Here is a 16713-nt window from a genome sequence, read left to right on the forward strand (position 1 = left end):
AGATCGATATTATAATAATATCATTTTGATTCCCTTTTTTTTAAGAAAAATAATTCCAGATTGAAAAATAATGACGTTGTCCAGCTTCTTATCAGATGGATGGTAGGGTCTGATTAGTATGGGCAGTATTCACAACGTGAGCCCCCCCACACGCGATTGTGATGTCTCGTTTTACGATGGTCCTGTTGTGCATCATGATGTCACAGCGCAATGCTTGCCTCCCTTCTGGAAGCATATCAGCATAACCATGAAATTATTTGTCATTATGGGAAGACGCGTTTGTGTCTGTGTATTATGTGCTGTGTGTGCTTTTTAAGCTGGCAAAGATACAACCAGCTAAGTAGCAAACATACAACTACCTAACCTAACGAGAAGAGTTGTTAAACCGGCTGACACAGCTAACTTACTAGCTGTATATCTGCTAGCAAATATGCTCACCCAGGTACACAAATAAGGTCACTTCCAAATGTACAGGCAGGCTGACACGTGTACAGCTGTTGGAACCCAATGTATACATGCCAGTATGTATGCTTTAACGCACGCACGGCATGCTAAACTTTAGTTAATGTTTTCCTACATGGCACTGTTACAGATGTATACCCTTAACTACATCAGTGTGTATGTGAAAGATATGCATGTCTGATATTCTATCCGCCAGTAGGAACAACAAAGGTCATGCTTTTGGTTGGATTAAAGGGATAGCTTTTGTTTGTTTGTTTATCTATTTGAATGTATTAATCTATTTGTTTCGTTAGTCGTTCTTTGTGCAATTATATTGTTGTTATTTTTTAGCTTGTTCTAGTGTTAGTTGTCAGTCAGAAACTATACAGCTCAGGCTTAAAAAACCAAAAACTTTATTCAGAGGTCAATGTCTTATTATGAACTTTCTTAACCATTCATAGGTCTTAACTTACACACACACAAGTATCAATTTGTGCACTCAATACATTCTAAACACATGTTCTCTCTCTCTCTCTCTCTCTCTCTCTCTCTCTCTCTCTCTCTCTCTCTCTCTCTCTCTCTCTCTCTCTCTCTCTCTCTCTCTCTCTCTCTCTCTCTCTCTCTCTCTCTGTCATATATATATATTTAAAGAGTGGAGGAGGATGTGTATGCTCCACGGGTTCGTTCCAGGGTGCTCCGGTTCCTCCCACACCACCCTAACTCGATGAGCACTCCTACCCTGCCCAAATGAAAGGGAAGGGCACTACACCTGGAGTTGGTTATCCGGCACCGCCCGGCTCACTGCTCACAGCACCTAGCATAGATAGACTGGGTTGGATGCAGACAATTATATTCCCTCTGTGGACTAATAAGAAATATTTGTCCAATAACCAATAATACCACAAGTAACGATATGTTTGAGCTCTTTCAACCAGTACAACCACTTGTAAACCAAATCGATATTTCTTTGGGGTCAAATACGGGTCTTGGGGGTGTTAAGAGGTGTGTGAGTGATATTTTGTGGTCACCTCACCACACCAACAACAAACACGAACCCAAACACACTACCAAAAACACCACAAACAACCCATCCCCAAACACACTGTCACAACCGCACCACCAACACAATACAAGCATTGAGGGTTTGCAAGAGTAATCATGCGAGGGTCACTGTGTCATGGTCTCCTACTCCTAACAATGGTGGAAAAACAAGGCTCCGTCGGCCAGGGGAATGTCATGGTCTAAGGTTACAGGTGGGGGTGGGGGCCGACATACGAATGTGCTAACTGCGAGGCCCCTTAGGCCAGGTTGTGAATTATTTCAGCTACAGAAGTCAAAGAGTTCACAACGACAGACCACTTATCAGGAACAAAAGGTACTCTACCTCAACCTTTTTCTCAACCTATTTTCCAGCATCATAGCGCCACAGCCTCTTTTCAAAATAAAAGCGCTGTTAAAGTATTTAGCAGAGAGAGAGAGAGAGGGGGAGAAGGGTGTGTGTGCTGTGAGAAAGGAAGGATCATCTGAGGAAATGAAGGGATAAGAGACAACAGGAATCCAGATGGAGGAGTGAGAGTGGAATCTCCGGCAGAATATTGGGTTCCATGGCTCATGTTATGTTTTGCTAACTTGGCAACATTTTGGCCACAGTACTGTGCCATGTTGAGAACTTACTTTAAAATGCTACTTAAAAGGAGTGTGGGTGAACATGGAAGCTCTCAAGGGCAGAACTTTGACAGCAGATACAATGAGGGGTCTGTTCAGATATGGGACTCCGGCCAGACTTCACCACCTTCACCGGCCTCCACAGTTCTGAAGCAAGCAGACCATCTTTATGAACCAAACGCAAGCAGACTCTCCCTGTTCCTCTTTTGGTGTCAATACAATACAATAATATTGTATATATATATGGTAAGGTTGTTGGCCTCCGGGCCTGAAGTGTAGAAGCTTTGGATCAATGACTCTGCCAAATACATACAGATTTAGCCGATGTTGAGCCCCCCCTTTTCCTGTCCTGCAGCAGACCCCACCTTCAGGTCCTCAGCTGGTGTTTTTATGTACTGTAACACTAGAGCTGCTGGCAAGACCCCAGAAACACCAGAGCTGCTGGCAGGGGTCTCCAGCACCAGTCCCATCAAAGCTCCATGATATGAACTATGATACAAAACCCCATTGGGGTCTCCCCGGTGCAGGTTCAAATCTTGCCAACAATGGTACAATTATAAGGCAATACGGGATAGTCTTGTGTTGATGACAAACAACTCTAGCCAATGCAGTCAAACCAGCATTTCCACGGTCAACATATAGGCATCTAAGAGCTGATTGGCCTAACCCTTATCTTCTCCTTAATGATGCAAATCTCAGTTCTCTGTAGGTTGTTTTGAATAAAAGCCTCTGATATCTAACTCACTACAGCCCCTGGAGAGGTACATTTGACTATGCGACTTCAGATTCCAGTTGAATATGAAGAAGTTCCTTCAAAATCAAAGGGCATGTTTCCAAGTCGGAAGCTTCCAAAAAGTCTGCAGAGTCAACACTTTATTCCTGGGCTCACGCAAGATACCCCCCAAAAAAACCACAGTGCTCCCGCGGTTACACAACTTCTCTGCTTATTCTTCCATTACTGTTCCGTGCTTCGGGTCCCATGCATGTTCAATTCTTATACCATGCTCAATGTAAATTCCTCACAAAACACAGTATATTAATGCACATGACAAGAACGGGTCTCTCTGTTACCTCCAATCATACCTGTTGTTATACAAATAGGTGTAACTCAGCGAATCCTGTTGGGTTACTGTCATTCAAATCCAGCCAATCACCAATCGCCTACTACACCATCTCTATGCTAAAGATATGGGGGGGGGGGGGGGGGTTAATTAATTCAACTCAAAATGGGGGTCAGACACAGGGATCTGTAAGACAAAAGAAGGGCCATCTGATGTTGGAGACTGGCAGGGGAGAGGATGAGAACAGGAGAAGAACAGGTGAAGACATACATGAACTAAAAGGTGTGGGACAGGTGTGTGGGGCTGGCAGGGGGCGGTGTGAGGACGGGGAGTAGGTGCCATCAACTAAAGGTGAGGGGGGGGCCCAGGCCTGTTGGTCTCTGGGGGATCTGGCTGTGAGACAAGGGAAGGGCCATTTGATGCTAATACCAACCCCTCAGTGGCTCCGGTGATCAGAAGAACTAAAGGGCGTTAGAGGCCGACTTCTGCCTGGGAGGAGGATGAGAACAGGTTGACTGGAAGCATAGGGGGGTCAAAACACTGGGGGTAAAAAGGTGGGAAAAGGTGTCTTCAACTAACAGTGAGGGTCAGAGACAAGGCTCTGGCAGTAAAGGGCAAAACAGCATGAGGCGAAACCATTTCTGTCTAAAAATTAATGCAATCCTCAACAAATATATGACTACACATGTGACTACGGATAGTTGTCTGACAGTACTACAACTCTCTCTTACATGTTCAACAGAATGATGACCAGAGGAGAACTAATCTTTTCATCCCCTCATCTAAAACAACACAGCTGTTCGGTCCAGGGATAAGCAGCTTTCCCCCAATGAGGACCAGAGTCACCCATCCCAGCAACCAGGATCCCGCGATGGGCGACGTGTATGCTTATATACCAACATGGATCACATCAGACCGCAGTTGTTGTTTAAAAGGCATTTTATTTTGGAGGTTTGACTTCATTGCACAAGATACATAGAAACAAAAACATTTCTTCAAGGCAGGAAAAGTTAAAACAAAAAATGTTGATCCACAGGAAATATCTCAGAGCACAATTTATAAGGCTACATACTCCAACTGGTCTTTACTCATTTCATATAATGCATTCTATGTATTATTAGTATACGTATGGTCTTCAACCTTATAAAGACCTCAATGTTCCAGCCAAGGCATAAGGTTTGTAGAGATGATGATATTTATGTGTTAGGGGTTAGACAAGTGCATTCAGAGACAGGTTATTAAACAGCAGGTTGGGTTATGTTTTCTGGCAAAGTGCTTACAGGTAGACTCAGGCGGTTAGGAATCATACCAAGAATCTAAGGCCAGGGAGTCTGGATGATGTCCATTTTAAAAGGATAAACAACAAGACCCAACCAGGCGTAGCCCATCCTCCTTTCCCAAGTCGGGTCGGGCCATGACACTCCACTGCTCAGCCAATGAACAGTGGTTACGGGCTGTATTTCTGCCCAGTGATGCACAAGGCGAAGGGCGGGGCTTACGGCGGGAGGGGGCGACACGTGGCGCCCAACGAGGTCAGCGCCTGTCACATGGCGTCACGTCTGCCCACCGACCCCAGTCTGAACGAGCAGACACACGTTTCCTTCTTCAAAAAACAAACGACTTCTGTGTATAGAGGTTCACAAAATGTGATGCGTGCACGCGTTAAAAGCTGATAAGGCTCTCATCAAGCGTTCGCTCCCAGTCGCGTAGCACTATTAAAGCGTTCCCTAGAAGTGTGAGAAATCTGATAGCGCTCGTCGTTGCCATGTTACACATGCACTCAGACTCCCAACCAACAGATGACAGAGCTCTTGAACAGCTTTTCTATAAGTGCACCAGAACATTGTGTTGGTAAAACCAAACTCTTTTAACTAAGCCAACAGAACCAGACCATTGTAGACTAGCCGCCATTTTTTAAAAGCCAAACACCAGGAACACAAAATGGCTCCAACAAAATACCAATAGCAACCAGAGCAACGTTCTGGTAAATTCAATAAACGCTAGAGTTAAAGAACACCTCTTTAACATATCCGCCCCAGCCGAGGACACTACGTTGTGGGTGAGTCACTCGCACGACATTGCTAAATGCCACAGGAAGTGGTGTCACAGAGAAGTAACATCTAAGGCCTGGGTTTTGAGATTTGTCAGTTTGTGGTTAAACTACTCAAGCATTGTCTGGATTACCAACAATACTTGAAATTACCGACTTGAAATCATTCAATTAAAGTGTCACAGCTTTATTAAATCAGTTCATAAACGAAGTCATATACATTCATCAATAAAAACACAATATTCGAAGATTCTAGGTTAAAATTAGGGCACACACACACACACATGCACAGTTCAATGAAGAAAGACGTTTCAATGACAGTCCTGGTGTGCTGCCCAGGGCTCAGAAACAGAACAGGGGGAAATATACAAGTAGTGATGAATACAACGTCAAAGTCCTTCCTAAAAACGTTTCACTCGTATACTGTGCAAATACTGTTACAGATACCAAACAAGCATGAATATGGACCGAGAGAGAAGGTCACGCTTAGATTCTGGACACGCAACAGGGATTTCCTAAAGTGGAGAGTGATTGAAAAAAAAAAAAAAAAAAAAGAATATATAGAAAACACTGAAGAGAGCCATCGGTCTGCCCAGAGCTCCACTTTTGAGGAAATGATTACAGGCGGCACGCATCCCTTCAGCAGACTTCACCCCCTCACATCATTCCACCCGCCTTCCTTGCTATACCACCAGCAAGGTTCACAGTTTAGAACAGCATTATCAGAACCTCAGCAACGACTATAGCTGAACACCTCCAACCCCCCCCCCCCCCCCCCCCCCCCCCCCACCCCGCCCATCCCAAATATAGACCGCCAATTCTGCTTCTCCAAAAAAAGGCCATGATGAACAACATCCAGCAGGACTAACTAAAACACAACAGGTCCTTACAGAGGGACTAGAGCCCTCTCAACACTATCGTTGGTGAGGGCAGGAGAGGGTGATGGATGGGGGAAAGGGTGCTGGCGGGCCCAGGCCTACGTTCTCAACCACTTTCTCTGTCCCAGCCCACCCGGTCATATCGTCTTCATCTTGTAGTCGTGCGGATGTCTTCAGAGTATTTCAGGCTGGCGTCGGGGCTCTGATCAGGGCGGCGGCTGGTCCTGGGCCGTCTCGGTCATCTGCTTGGCACTGTAGTAGGACAGGCCCAGGCCCATGATGGCCAGCATCATGGCAATCTGGTTCACGGCCCGGTCGTGAGGCTTGGTCTGGACATCTCCGGCCACTTGCCGCTGTGGCCATTCAGAGCAGAGACACAAAGGGGAGAAGGGGGAGAAGGGGTCAAGGGTCGTTCACCAGAGACAACAGACCATTCCAGATATTCCATCATGTCAACAAAGACCCCTTAAGAATATAAAGGCTGATGACGCCATCGGGAAAGAGAGCAAACATTTGCATATTGATGTCAGGAAGCAGAAAGGTTTTCAATGGGCCGCCGTGTTACCCCCCCCAAACTCACTCATCTAAAATTTAGAGTATCTAGCATGGAGAGGAACCCAATGTTTCCTTGGACAGAGGAGGTATTTTAAGGGCTCGACCACCCCTCCCCCTCTCCCCTCCTAAACAAGGCATCCATTTTGAGTCAACTGCATGAGCAAAATGGCCTCCAGGGACTCTTGTTCTTCTACAACTATTGAGCTGGGCTTAAATCACTGCCTCATTATGCAAGGGACTTTTAATCAGAACAGCATTGTAGTTAACCATTTGGGGAGTTAACATGAAGCACATTCAATTTAAGATAAAGAACCCCAACCAAGCAAATCGACGGAAGCGAATTATAGCGAAAAATGCATTTAAGATGTATTAACGGGTGAAAGATATTTGTCCTGGACCCTTAACAGTTCGAGTTATTGAAGCGTGTTACGTGTGGCGCACTTATATAAGAGCACGTTTCCACATGGTCTGCTGAATACCCAAGTCAACACTAACGAACCCATCCGGGAGACAGTGGTTTACAAAATGTAGATTATATGGGAACAATAGCTCTGCACAATGGACATGACGTAGCCCAGAGCACTGTCCGAGTGGCCGTACAGGGCAGATTATCACAACAGGAGTCCCAACAAAGGAAGCTGGAGGGGAAAGGATTGCCCCAAGATTAGCGTCAAGGGTGATCATGTCAGTGGTGGGTGATGATAGCAAAATCATTGTTAATCATTGTAGAATCTATGGTTTCAATTCTTTTAAATCTATTCTTTAAAAATGCGCCAAAACCAGTACCGCAATTAAAAAAAAAAATCGGAACAAAGCATCAAGTCTACAGATTAACATTTTTGGTTTAAATTTGTATTGAAGTTTAAATGCAGAAATATCTCATCACATAAAGTTCAGGTAGGATAAAGGCGATTAGGATTTTAAGAAAAATAGTCATAGATAATAGGAGATTATCTCACATAAGTGCTGAGTGGTCAATTCGCTTCAACTTCTCAACGGTTCAGCGGATATTAAAAAGACATCTGCCAGTTCCAACCATTAGGCTCCAATCACATTAAATATTAACAGCCCATTGTTCGGGTTCATCTGCACACTACAAGGAGCCTCTTATTCAATCAAAACTTCTATTCATTTTCAAGCATGACGTTGAGAGAGGGTTAAGGGAAGGCATGCACATAGATTTCCCGTCAGCATGTTTTACATATCGTGTAAACCAGAACCTGCAGGGACACCAGTAGGTCTCTGAAGAACATTTGGGATTTGGGTTGTGTTGCTCAGAGGCCGTTCTACACAAGAGCTGAGCGATTGAACAAAACGACCTGAATGACCTGCTGATCAGACCAGAGTCCAGGTGGAGAAGGAGGGCGTTCTGGAAGTTAACAGACCAGACTCCTGGTGTACCCGAAAGGTGTTCTGGTTCTGGGTAGTTCTAGTCAAGGGTCTTGAGGGGGTTCAGAGGTGCGGCCTGTACCTGGAGCAGTCTGAAGTAGCCGGGCGTCAGTCTTCCCAGCCGGATGATCATGTCTGTGGTGGAGGGGAGGCAGCGGAGGAGGGTGGAGGAGACACGGAGGGTGGAGACTCAGCAGGAGGGGAGATCTGGAGGTCTAGAGAGAAAAGAGGCGTTCAGAATTAGTTAGGAACACATGTTCGATACTGGAAAGCATTCCAGAAAGCCGCCATGAGGTTCTGATGAGAAGTTTGAGATATTTCAGTTACTTTGAAGAACATAAACGAAGAGTCTCAAAAGAGAAAAGTTTAAAATAAGAACACTACTGATATTGACGCGAGAACAATGCATAGCTCCTTTAAAAAGCTCTCGACTGGCCCGGGCTTCCCCAGCCTGGAGCCTGTGAGCAACCAGCTGCAACAGTCAGCAGACAGATGGATTCTACATCTGAGAGGGGGGGTATTCAAGGCCATCCATACCGTAAACTTTTAAAATATATTAAATCTGAAATACGTGGCAAAAAATTTGCTTGCATAAAGTTTGACGCGTTTCTCATTATGAGATTATGGCAAAAAATGTTTTCACCCGATAAAAGATTTGATCGCAGGAAATAAAATCAAACGAGCGGTTGCGCTTAAACAATTTAAGAAAAGTGTCGCTGTGGATGAACAGGCCGACGTCAGTGATAACTTGACCTCGTTTGCAGGGCTAAAAGGCAGTACTGGACCACGGACGCGTCAATTAACCAATCAGAACCAAAGGAACCCAGAGGAGTCGTGGTTTACGGTCAAATAGAAAAAATGTGCAAGGAATCACCTTCAAAACAGCCTGCAGGCAAATACTACATTAACGGGTAATGAAAAGATAATCCGGATTCCAGTTGGTCCAGTCAGGTCTTTGATTAGTTTTAGGGTCCTCGCCTCTCCTAATCGAAAGTTTGGAGATTCTGTGAAGACGTTGGTCTCATACAACCCGAGGAAGAAACGCTGGTGGTTGGCCAAAAAAAAAAAACCCAACCTCGACTACACACAGACACACACACACGCAGCGAGTTTTCACTCTGTAAAAGCATTGCACAGTTCCGTCTTTTATACAGAACTGGTTTTAGCCAATCCCAGCGGTGGGCTGGCCCGACAGACACGCCCATTTTTCACCCAGACACATGTCAGAATGCATCTCATCTTGCTGGGCTGCCTCAATTCAGCTCGGTCAACAAACCATCCGGTGGGCGTTACAGTTAATCTGCTCATCCGACGGCGTTACGACTACGAACGTCCATGTCACGGCACGGCACAACAGCCCTGCTGTGGGACTATAATCTGCCACAGCAGCAGTTCACCTCAGATTATAGGAGCATTGTGAAACAAAACCATTCCAACGTTGTGCAACATCTACACCTAGAGCCCTTGGAGCCTAATTCAGGTTGAAGTCAACCATGCTGACTCCTCGCCAACTCATGTAGAGTGGCATGTATTCAGGTTTCAGAAGGGATACATTGTTTAGGCATGACACACGCAGGAAGATAACATCTCGGGCTGGTTCACCCACCCGGACGAAATAAGAGCAGATAGAAAACCCTCACGAGTCAAGTTTGATCACATGGCAATAAAGAGCATCAGGATCGGTGTTAAAGAGGAGAGGTATTGAGATCTAAAAAAAGAAAGACAAGCATCTGTGGCAAGGCCGGCACCAGCATCACAGCTGGCCACATTCCTGCATTGCGTGGCAGGGAGGGGAAACACTCGGTGGATCGGTAGAGTAAAACAGATTATGCAAACTTTGTCAGGTGAGTCACCTTTGAGTAGCGAAGACATTGTTCACCAGAAACCAGGTTCGCCTGAATGCAAAGAGCGTGTCTGATATCGGGGCGTTTCCTGTTTGACTGTCACATCTCTGAACGCCAGCCGTTTGATCAGCTGTCAGGACTGAGGGGGGGGGGCGTGGTCAAGGCATGCACACACCTGGCCTAAATACTTGATGCACGAGTCATGCAGGGTGAACACAACTCTGTAAACGTGGAGTCATGGAGTAGTCTAGGGCTGCTGTCGGGTAGTCCATTTTGCTTAGGCAGGGTTCTAACTGACTGAAGTATCCCGGATGAGACCAAGAGGCAGCGAGCAGTATGAACTCTCTAAATACCGGGAAAGAATTCCTTTCTTATCTCCTCAACAAAGCATAGGTTGCACTGGATCATCCTTTAAGAATGAAAAAGGAGATGAAGCCGGCCCACAATTCCTTGCTGCAGGAACATTTAAAACGTTGAACAATTCATGAAAAGGACAGATCAACATGACAGACAATTATTTGAATACAATCTGACTTAAATTGGATCTACATTGTAGTTCCATAAATATGAGCGTGTCACATTGAACTTTTATCAATGTCACAAACATTTTGTTTCTCTTTAGTGAATGGTAGCCTATATATTCCTATGTATTTCAATTCCAAAAGGTGTGGGTTGCCCTTGTGCTATGGTTGGTATGAAGCAGTCATGGATTTCTGGTATTTAGATTGACTTGGTTTCCTGCTTAATATTCAGAGGGCCATATGCCCCTGATAGACCTGGCTTCCTCCCTCAATCCCACTCAGTTTTTTTCTCTCCTTTCTGTAACTGAATCGTATTTGACTTCTGTTTGCATGTCATGCTTTTTTCATCTCAGCATTTTCGTATTTTCTAAACTCCTTGCCGTCCCTTTTCCATCAGCCTTTTTCACGCTCTACGTCTCTAATCGCTTCCTTTTCTCTCCCATCTCCTGCCGAGCAGCGCGGTTGGGCCGGTCTAGGAATCCGTTTGTAAAAAGGGAAAGGACGGGAATAGCGGAGTGATCGTATTGGCTCCTGGGGTTCTGATCATCGTGTCCCCTCATCGCGTAGACAGACAGAAGGACGGACGTCCGACTGTCTGCGTGCACCTTAGATACATACAGCTAACGAATTAAGTCACTCCGTTGCCGTCCAAAGAGAACCAAGAAACCCGCTGATACTGGCAGTATCAACGGCTACACGATGATCACAACCCAGCAGCCAATAAGAACCCGCTGCTTTTCCCTTGCTTTCCCTTTTTACAAACACTCGTGTTAAACCGGCCCAGCCGCACGGCTCAGCAGGAGAGGTATAAAGAGAGAGCGAGTAGAGAAGAAGAGCGTGGAAAGGTTGAGGGAGAAAAGCGACAGCGAGGAGTTGAGAAAATATGAAAGAACTGCAAAGCAATGGAAGAAAGATTGACAGACCATCAGAATTGCACATAGAGAGAAAGAGCGACAGAACGAGAGAATGAGCTTGAGAAAACCCGTGAGATTGACACAGGCGGCCAGGTCTATGCTGGTGCGTGGCATATAACCCTCTGAATGTTGAGCAGGGAGCCAAGTCGATGTAAAGACCAGCACTCCATGACAGCCTCATAGTAACCATAGCAAAAAGACCACCAAAACCTTCCTAAAGAGACGGCCTTCTAACAGAGGCCCAGGATCAACATACTAGTGGGAAACAATGAATTGACATAAGCGTTTATAACAAGCGCAAGTGCAGCTTTACTGTACAATTTACCCCCAATTAATCCAAACGTATAATACACCTCCATAGCTGGCCGCAGGGGGCGCATGGACACGCTGGCTTGAAGCCTCAACATAGTAGACAAGAACAAGATGTACTATCAACTTAAACTATTTGAAGGATTGTGGATTTTATTTTGAAATAATGTCGAGTGTTAGCCCATACTGAAAAGCTGATCATTGATATATATTTTTTTTTACCTCAAAACAAGATCATTTTTGTGTTGGCAGTAAGAGGGAGGCAATGAGGGAGCAGCTTCTACACAGCATCCAAATTTACAGTATCCAATTTACACCAATTCTAATTCAAGAGGGGGGGGAGAAACAAAAAAAAGGGGCCGAGCTCAGCTTCGAAAAATATATAATTATATTAAACCGACATGTGCGTTGTTTAAGTAAGGAAAAACGATCATGTATTGAACGAATTTAATGAAATAACTAATTCTTAAGATCATCGTTATACAGCCATAGGTAGCGGTTCTTTATTGCGAATAGGTATGGCCCATACTCTCAACTGAACGTATGCGTAATTTACAAAAGATTGCCGATACGTTAACTAACTAATTTCAGGACAATTGAATACTTAACCCCTTATTTATGGCCACAAGCAGCAGCTGGTGGGCTTGACCAAAAAGACTCTACTACGCTCTACAACAATGAGAAACCCCAAACCCCAGTGTCCCAATTGGTGTTCCAACTCTCTTCCCCAAAAGCAGAACTTTACAACGTTTTGTTGTCTTTAAAAAGTGCAACCTCTGGAGAAAAACTCAAGGTAAACATTGAGATGACCCTTGGAGATCACAAGCTGTTGATAAGGTTTCCCCCTGGTTACATGGCCATTTCGACACATAAAAGCGCTGCAAGCCAATAAACCAAAACCATACATGCCCTCACCTCCCTTGCACAACCTACAAGTGAAGGCCTATTCAATGCAGAAGTGGGTGCTTACCTTTCTGAGAGCTAGTTGATTTGTGATGCCCTGGAACACGATGTCCACGCTTTAAACACACTTGGAAGCAACGTATGGATGTGGGCGTGGCCACGTGGTCGCTTGTAGCCGCACATAGAGGCGGCACACAAAAGACATGCACCATGGAGGGTTCACCTTCATCCGTGCCTTGCTTGTCTCAATGCCATTTAATAACACCGTGCAAGTCGGCATTCTAGCAGATGTTGTCGCTGGTAGGCCTATATTGGGTAGTTGGTTTGTTCATTTGGTATTTGGTGTGTAGGTAGCGTATTCATGACCAGATGTGTGTGTATGAGTGTGTGTGGACGGGGGTGGCGGGGTCGTTTCAGTTATAATTACTCACTTGACCAAGTCATCTGGAAACCAATACAACGTGTCTCCCCCTTTCTTCTTTACATCCCAAACATACACAAACAAATACAACCCGCGCAAGCGCACACAATATTTCACTCCCTCTCGCTCTCTCCGTCAAAAATTAAAAAAAGCTTACGAAACATGGCAGTTGGTTTGCATGTGGTGTGTTTTCATTGTTCATGCATGTCCGTGTAATCCAAGGGAAGTGTGTATTCTTGATGTTAATTTGGTATGACTGGCAGGAAGTTAGTGCAGCACAGTTTCCAGTTGGTTTTGTGTACAGTGGGCACACAGTCTGTCTGTGGCCAGGTTGTGTTCACTGAGTCTGTTCATGTCCAATATGGTACTTTTCCCCCCCTCATGATTTGTCTGATGGGGCGGTTGTTGTGGGTTGGACAGAGTCCCAGGACCAGAACGCTAAGGGGACTACTTCTGGATGTCACCAGGTTGGTGAGGACCTTGCTGTGGAGTCTGTTGCTGTCCCTTTCCTTCAGGTGGTTATACAATTTCAGCGCTCACTTCTGGATGGGATTGGATATCATCCCATTTCTGCTCTGCATGCATCATTTGTTTTTTTCTTTGGACTATGTGGATAGATTTTCAGAATTCTGCATGAAGAGTTTAATTTAGATTTTTGTCAAATTTTATAAAATCTTGGTTAGCAGGTGGACCCCAGACCCCACAGCCATAGAAGGCAATAGGTCCTACCCACATATTTTGAACCAGGTGTTCAATGGGATGTCTAGTTAGATGTTTCTTTTTAAGGCATAAATAGTAGTCCTTGCCTCGTCTCTCAGGTCATTTCAAAATTGTATTACCGTGCTATCAAAGGCCTTGTGGGGTTGGCGCATGACTTTCTGGAAGAAAATAATGATTATCCAGAAAAGGTCATTTCATCTTTGACCCACCTTTTGGTCTGCTGGATGGACAGCGACATCTAGTGGCGATAAATCAATAGAAAAAACTAAGAATATAAGCCTTTGCGATAATTATTTAGTAGGCCTTTATACGAATAAATACTTATGTGTAGGGTTAATGAATAATACGCCTCTGTCATTTTAAATATTCAATTACAGCTAAAATAGTTGCACTGCACAATCACATAAATACATTTGTTGTAAAGAAAGTTTTGTCATGGTCTGTGTCGTGTTTTGGTGTGTTTCCCTCTGTTTCCCTCCTGTGTTGATTACTGCTCCCGCCCCTTAATGTGTCTCAGCTGTTCCTCGTTGCGTGTCTTGTGTTTGTTACTTAAGCCCTTGTCTTTCCTGTGTTCCTGGTGCGGTCATTGTGGTTTGTTGGTCCTGCCTTTTCTCTGTGGTTACCTGTTCTCTAGTGGTGCCGAGATGATGCCTCATGAAACGTCAAAGCCTCTCAGCCAGATGAACCACCAAAGTGGTTCGTGCTCGAAGCTTCAAATGAGTACCCTAGGGACATCTAGTGGTGAATGAAATTATGACAACCCAACCCAAAATGTGATTTTTGCTTCGTGTGCCGATACAACATTAAATCATTTGAGAATTGAAGTCATTTCAGTGATACATGTGTGTGAGTGTGCCATTCATAAAATGGCACAGAGCTCATGCTAGAAAATAAATCATTTGGCAAAAGTGTGTCTTAGCAGACGCTTTTATCATTAAGCCTCCACACTCCTGCTCTCAGCCTCTGCCCCCGGTTCCCCGCTACCAGCCTCTGCCCCCGGTCCCCAGCTACCAGCCTCCTCCCTTACGGACAATCAGAGTGGGGGTGGTGAGTTTGGGGTACCACCCGGTTCCTCCTGGCACTCCAGTTCCCAGCACTGACTCCGGTCCCCGAGCCCTGTCCGGTCCCTGAGCCCACTCCTCGCCTTCCAGAGGGGGACCGACCGGCCCCTTCGCCTGTCTGATGAGGTCCGCCCTGCGCTCCTGTCTGAGGAGGTCCGCCCTGCGCTCCTGTCTGAGGAGGTCCGCCCTCTGCTCCTGCCTGAGGAGGTCCGCCCTGCGCTCCTGTCTGAGGAGGTCCGCCCTGCGCTCCTGTCTGAGGAGGTCCGCCCTGCGCTCCTGTCTGAGGAGGTCCGCCCTGCGCTCCTGTCTGAGGAGGTCCGCCCTGCGCTCCTGTCTGAGGAGGTCCGCCCTGCGCTCCTGTCTGAGGAGGTCCGCCCTGCGCTCCTGTCTGAGGAGGTCCGCCCTGCGCTCCTGTCTGAGGGGGCCCGCCGTCCAGGGGAGGCCCGCCCCCTGCTTCTTCCAGAGGGGGACCGGCCTCTGCTCCTGCCGGAGGCGGCCCGCCCTCCAGACCGTCCAGGGGAGGCACGCCCTCCGCTCCTGCCTGTGGGGGCCCTCCCTCCGCTCCTTCCCGAGGGGGGTCCCTCTTCAAGGCCTTCCAGAGGGGTCCCGCCTTCCAAACCTTTTGGAAGGGGCACGCCCTCTTCTCCAGAGGGGGTCCGCCCTCTACCTGGCCTTCCTCCTGAGGGGACCCGCCCTCTACCTGGCCTTCTTCCAGAGGGGACCCGCCCTCTACCTGGCCTTCCTCCTGAGGAGACCCGCCCTCTACCTCGCTTTCCTCCAGAGGGGACCTGCCGTCTACTACCTCGCCTTCGCCGGCCTCCTGAAGGGTTCCGCCTTCGCCGCTGCCGGCCTTCAGAGTGGTTTCTTTGCCGCTGCAGGCCTCCTGAGGGACAGAGCCCTCATCGTCCTTGGCGCCGGCCTCCTGAGGGGTTCACTCTGCCCCTGCTTGCCCCCCAGGCCGTCCCCCTGAGGCTCCCTGCCATGCCCTGGGGCAGTTTTCTGGCCGCCCGCCTGACACCCCTCCGCTCTGCCCCAGTCCATTATTATTATTTTTTATCTTTATTTTTTTTTTATATCTTAAGTATATTTATTAAGATGGTAAACAATAATTTAGCAACATGCCAAGACACAAACACACAGAAACCAGTTATGTATTGTGGCAACCCGCTACCCCAATGAGCCGGGTTCCAGGTACGAATCACACGTTTTCGAGGGGTTAAGCGGCACTCGGCATTTATTGCATACAACTTAAATAATATAATCGCGGTCTCTAGCCTCCGTGAGCCCCTAGCCGCTCGCGGACCCGAGTGCTTCTCAGCTGCCTCTCGCTCCTGGTCTTCCCTCTCATGTCAGTCCTCGGGCTCCTTTTTAAATGGCTCCTCTGCATCCGGCCAGGTGTCCCCCAATCTCGCTGATTGGGGTGATTAGTGTAAAAGCAGCACTGAAATAAATGGCTTCAAATCAACCATTTCATCCCAACTCGGACCCGCCCGGGACGAGGTTTAAGTTAAAACTAAAAACCACGACATCACAGTGACTCGGATCATGAGATCTGGGCCAGGCGCAGAACCCCACGCCGTCCACCGCCTCTACGTTGCCGCCGAACGGGTGACTGAGGTTTGAGGGGGTTCCCTTCACTGCAGGGGTTCCTGCCGGTTCCCCCGCCGTCTCTCCCCGACTTCTGGTCACGGGTCCTCTCCTCGTTCTAACATTTGAGGTTTTGTTCAGGGCCCTCCAGGACTCCAGCCCCTCCCCAAGCCACACCCCCCTTCTAGGGCCATGCCCTGGGCCAGTTTTCTGGCCGCCCGCCTCACACCCCTCCACTCTGCCTCAGCCCTTTTTTATTTTCTTTGATTGTCGTGGGTCGCCTGGGAGTCGACCCTTAAGGGGGGTGGGGTACTGTCATGGTCTGTCGTGTTTTGGTGTGTTTCCCTCCTGTGTTGATTACTGCTCCCTCCCCTAATGTCCTCACGCCATCTCC

General features: G+C 47.0%; 1 long non-coding RNA gene across 2 annotated transcripts; it reads right to left on the reverse strand.

Moving 5' to 3' along the window:
• Positions 1–5388: 5388 nt before the first annotated feature.
• On the reverse strand, positions 5389–12751 carry LOC115545268 (uncharacterized). 2 transcript variants are annotated; one of them, XR_003977069.1, is made up of 3 exons: positions 12598–12751; positions 8122–8254; positions 5389–6448 (listed from the first exon to the last, which is right to left on the reverse strand). It is a non-coding gene; the product is annotated as an uncharacterized LOC115545268 (long non-coding RNA). The 2 variants fall into 2 exon arrangements; XR_003977070.1 differs by lacking the exon at positions 12598–12751 and adding an exon at positions 8914–9149.
• Positions 12752–16713: the final 3962 nt, after the last annotated feature.

Source organism: Gadus morhua, chromosome 6 (assembly GCF_902167405.1).
Source record: "Gadus morhua chromosome 6, gadMor3.0, whole genome shotgun sequence".
Lineage (NCBI taxonomy): Eukaryota > Metazoa > Chordata > Actinopteri > Gadiformes > Gadidae > Gadus > Gadus morhua.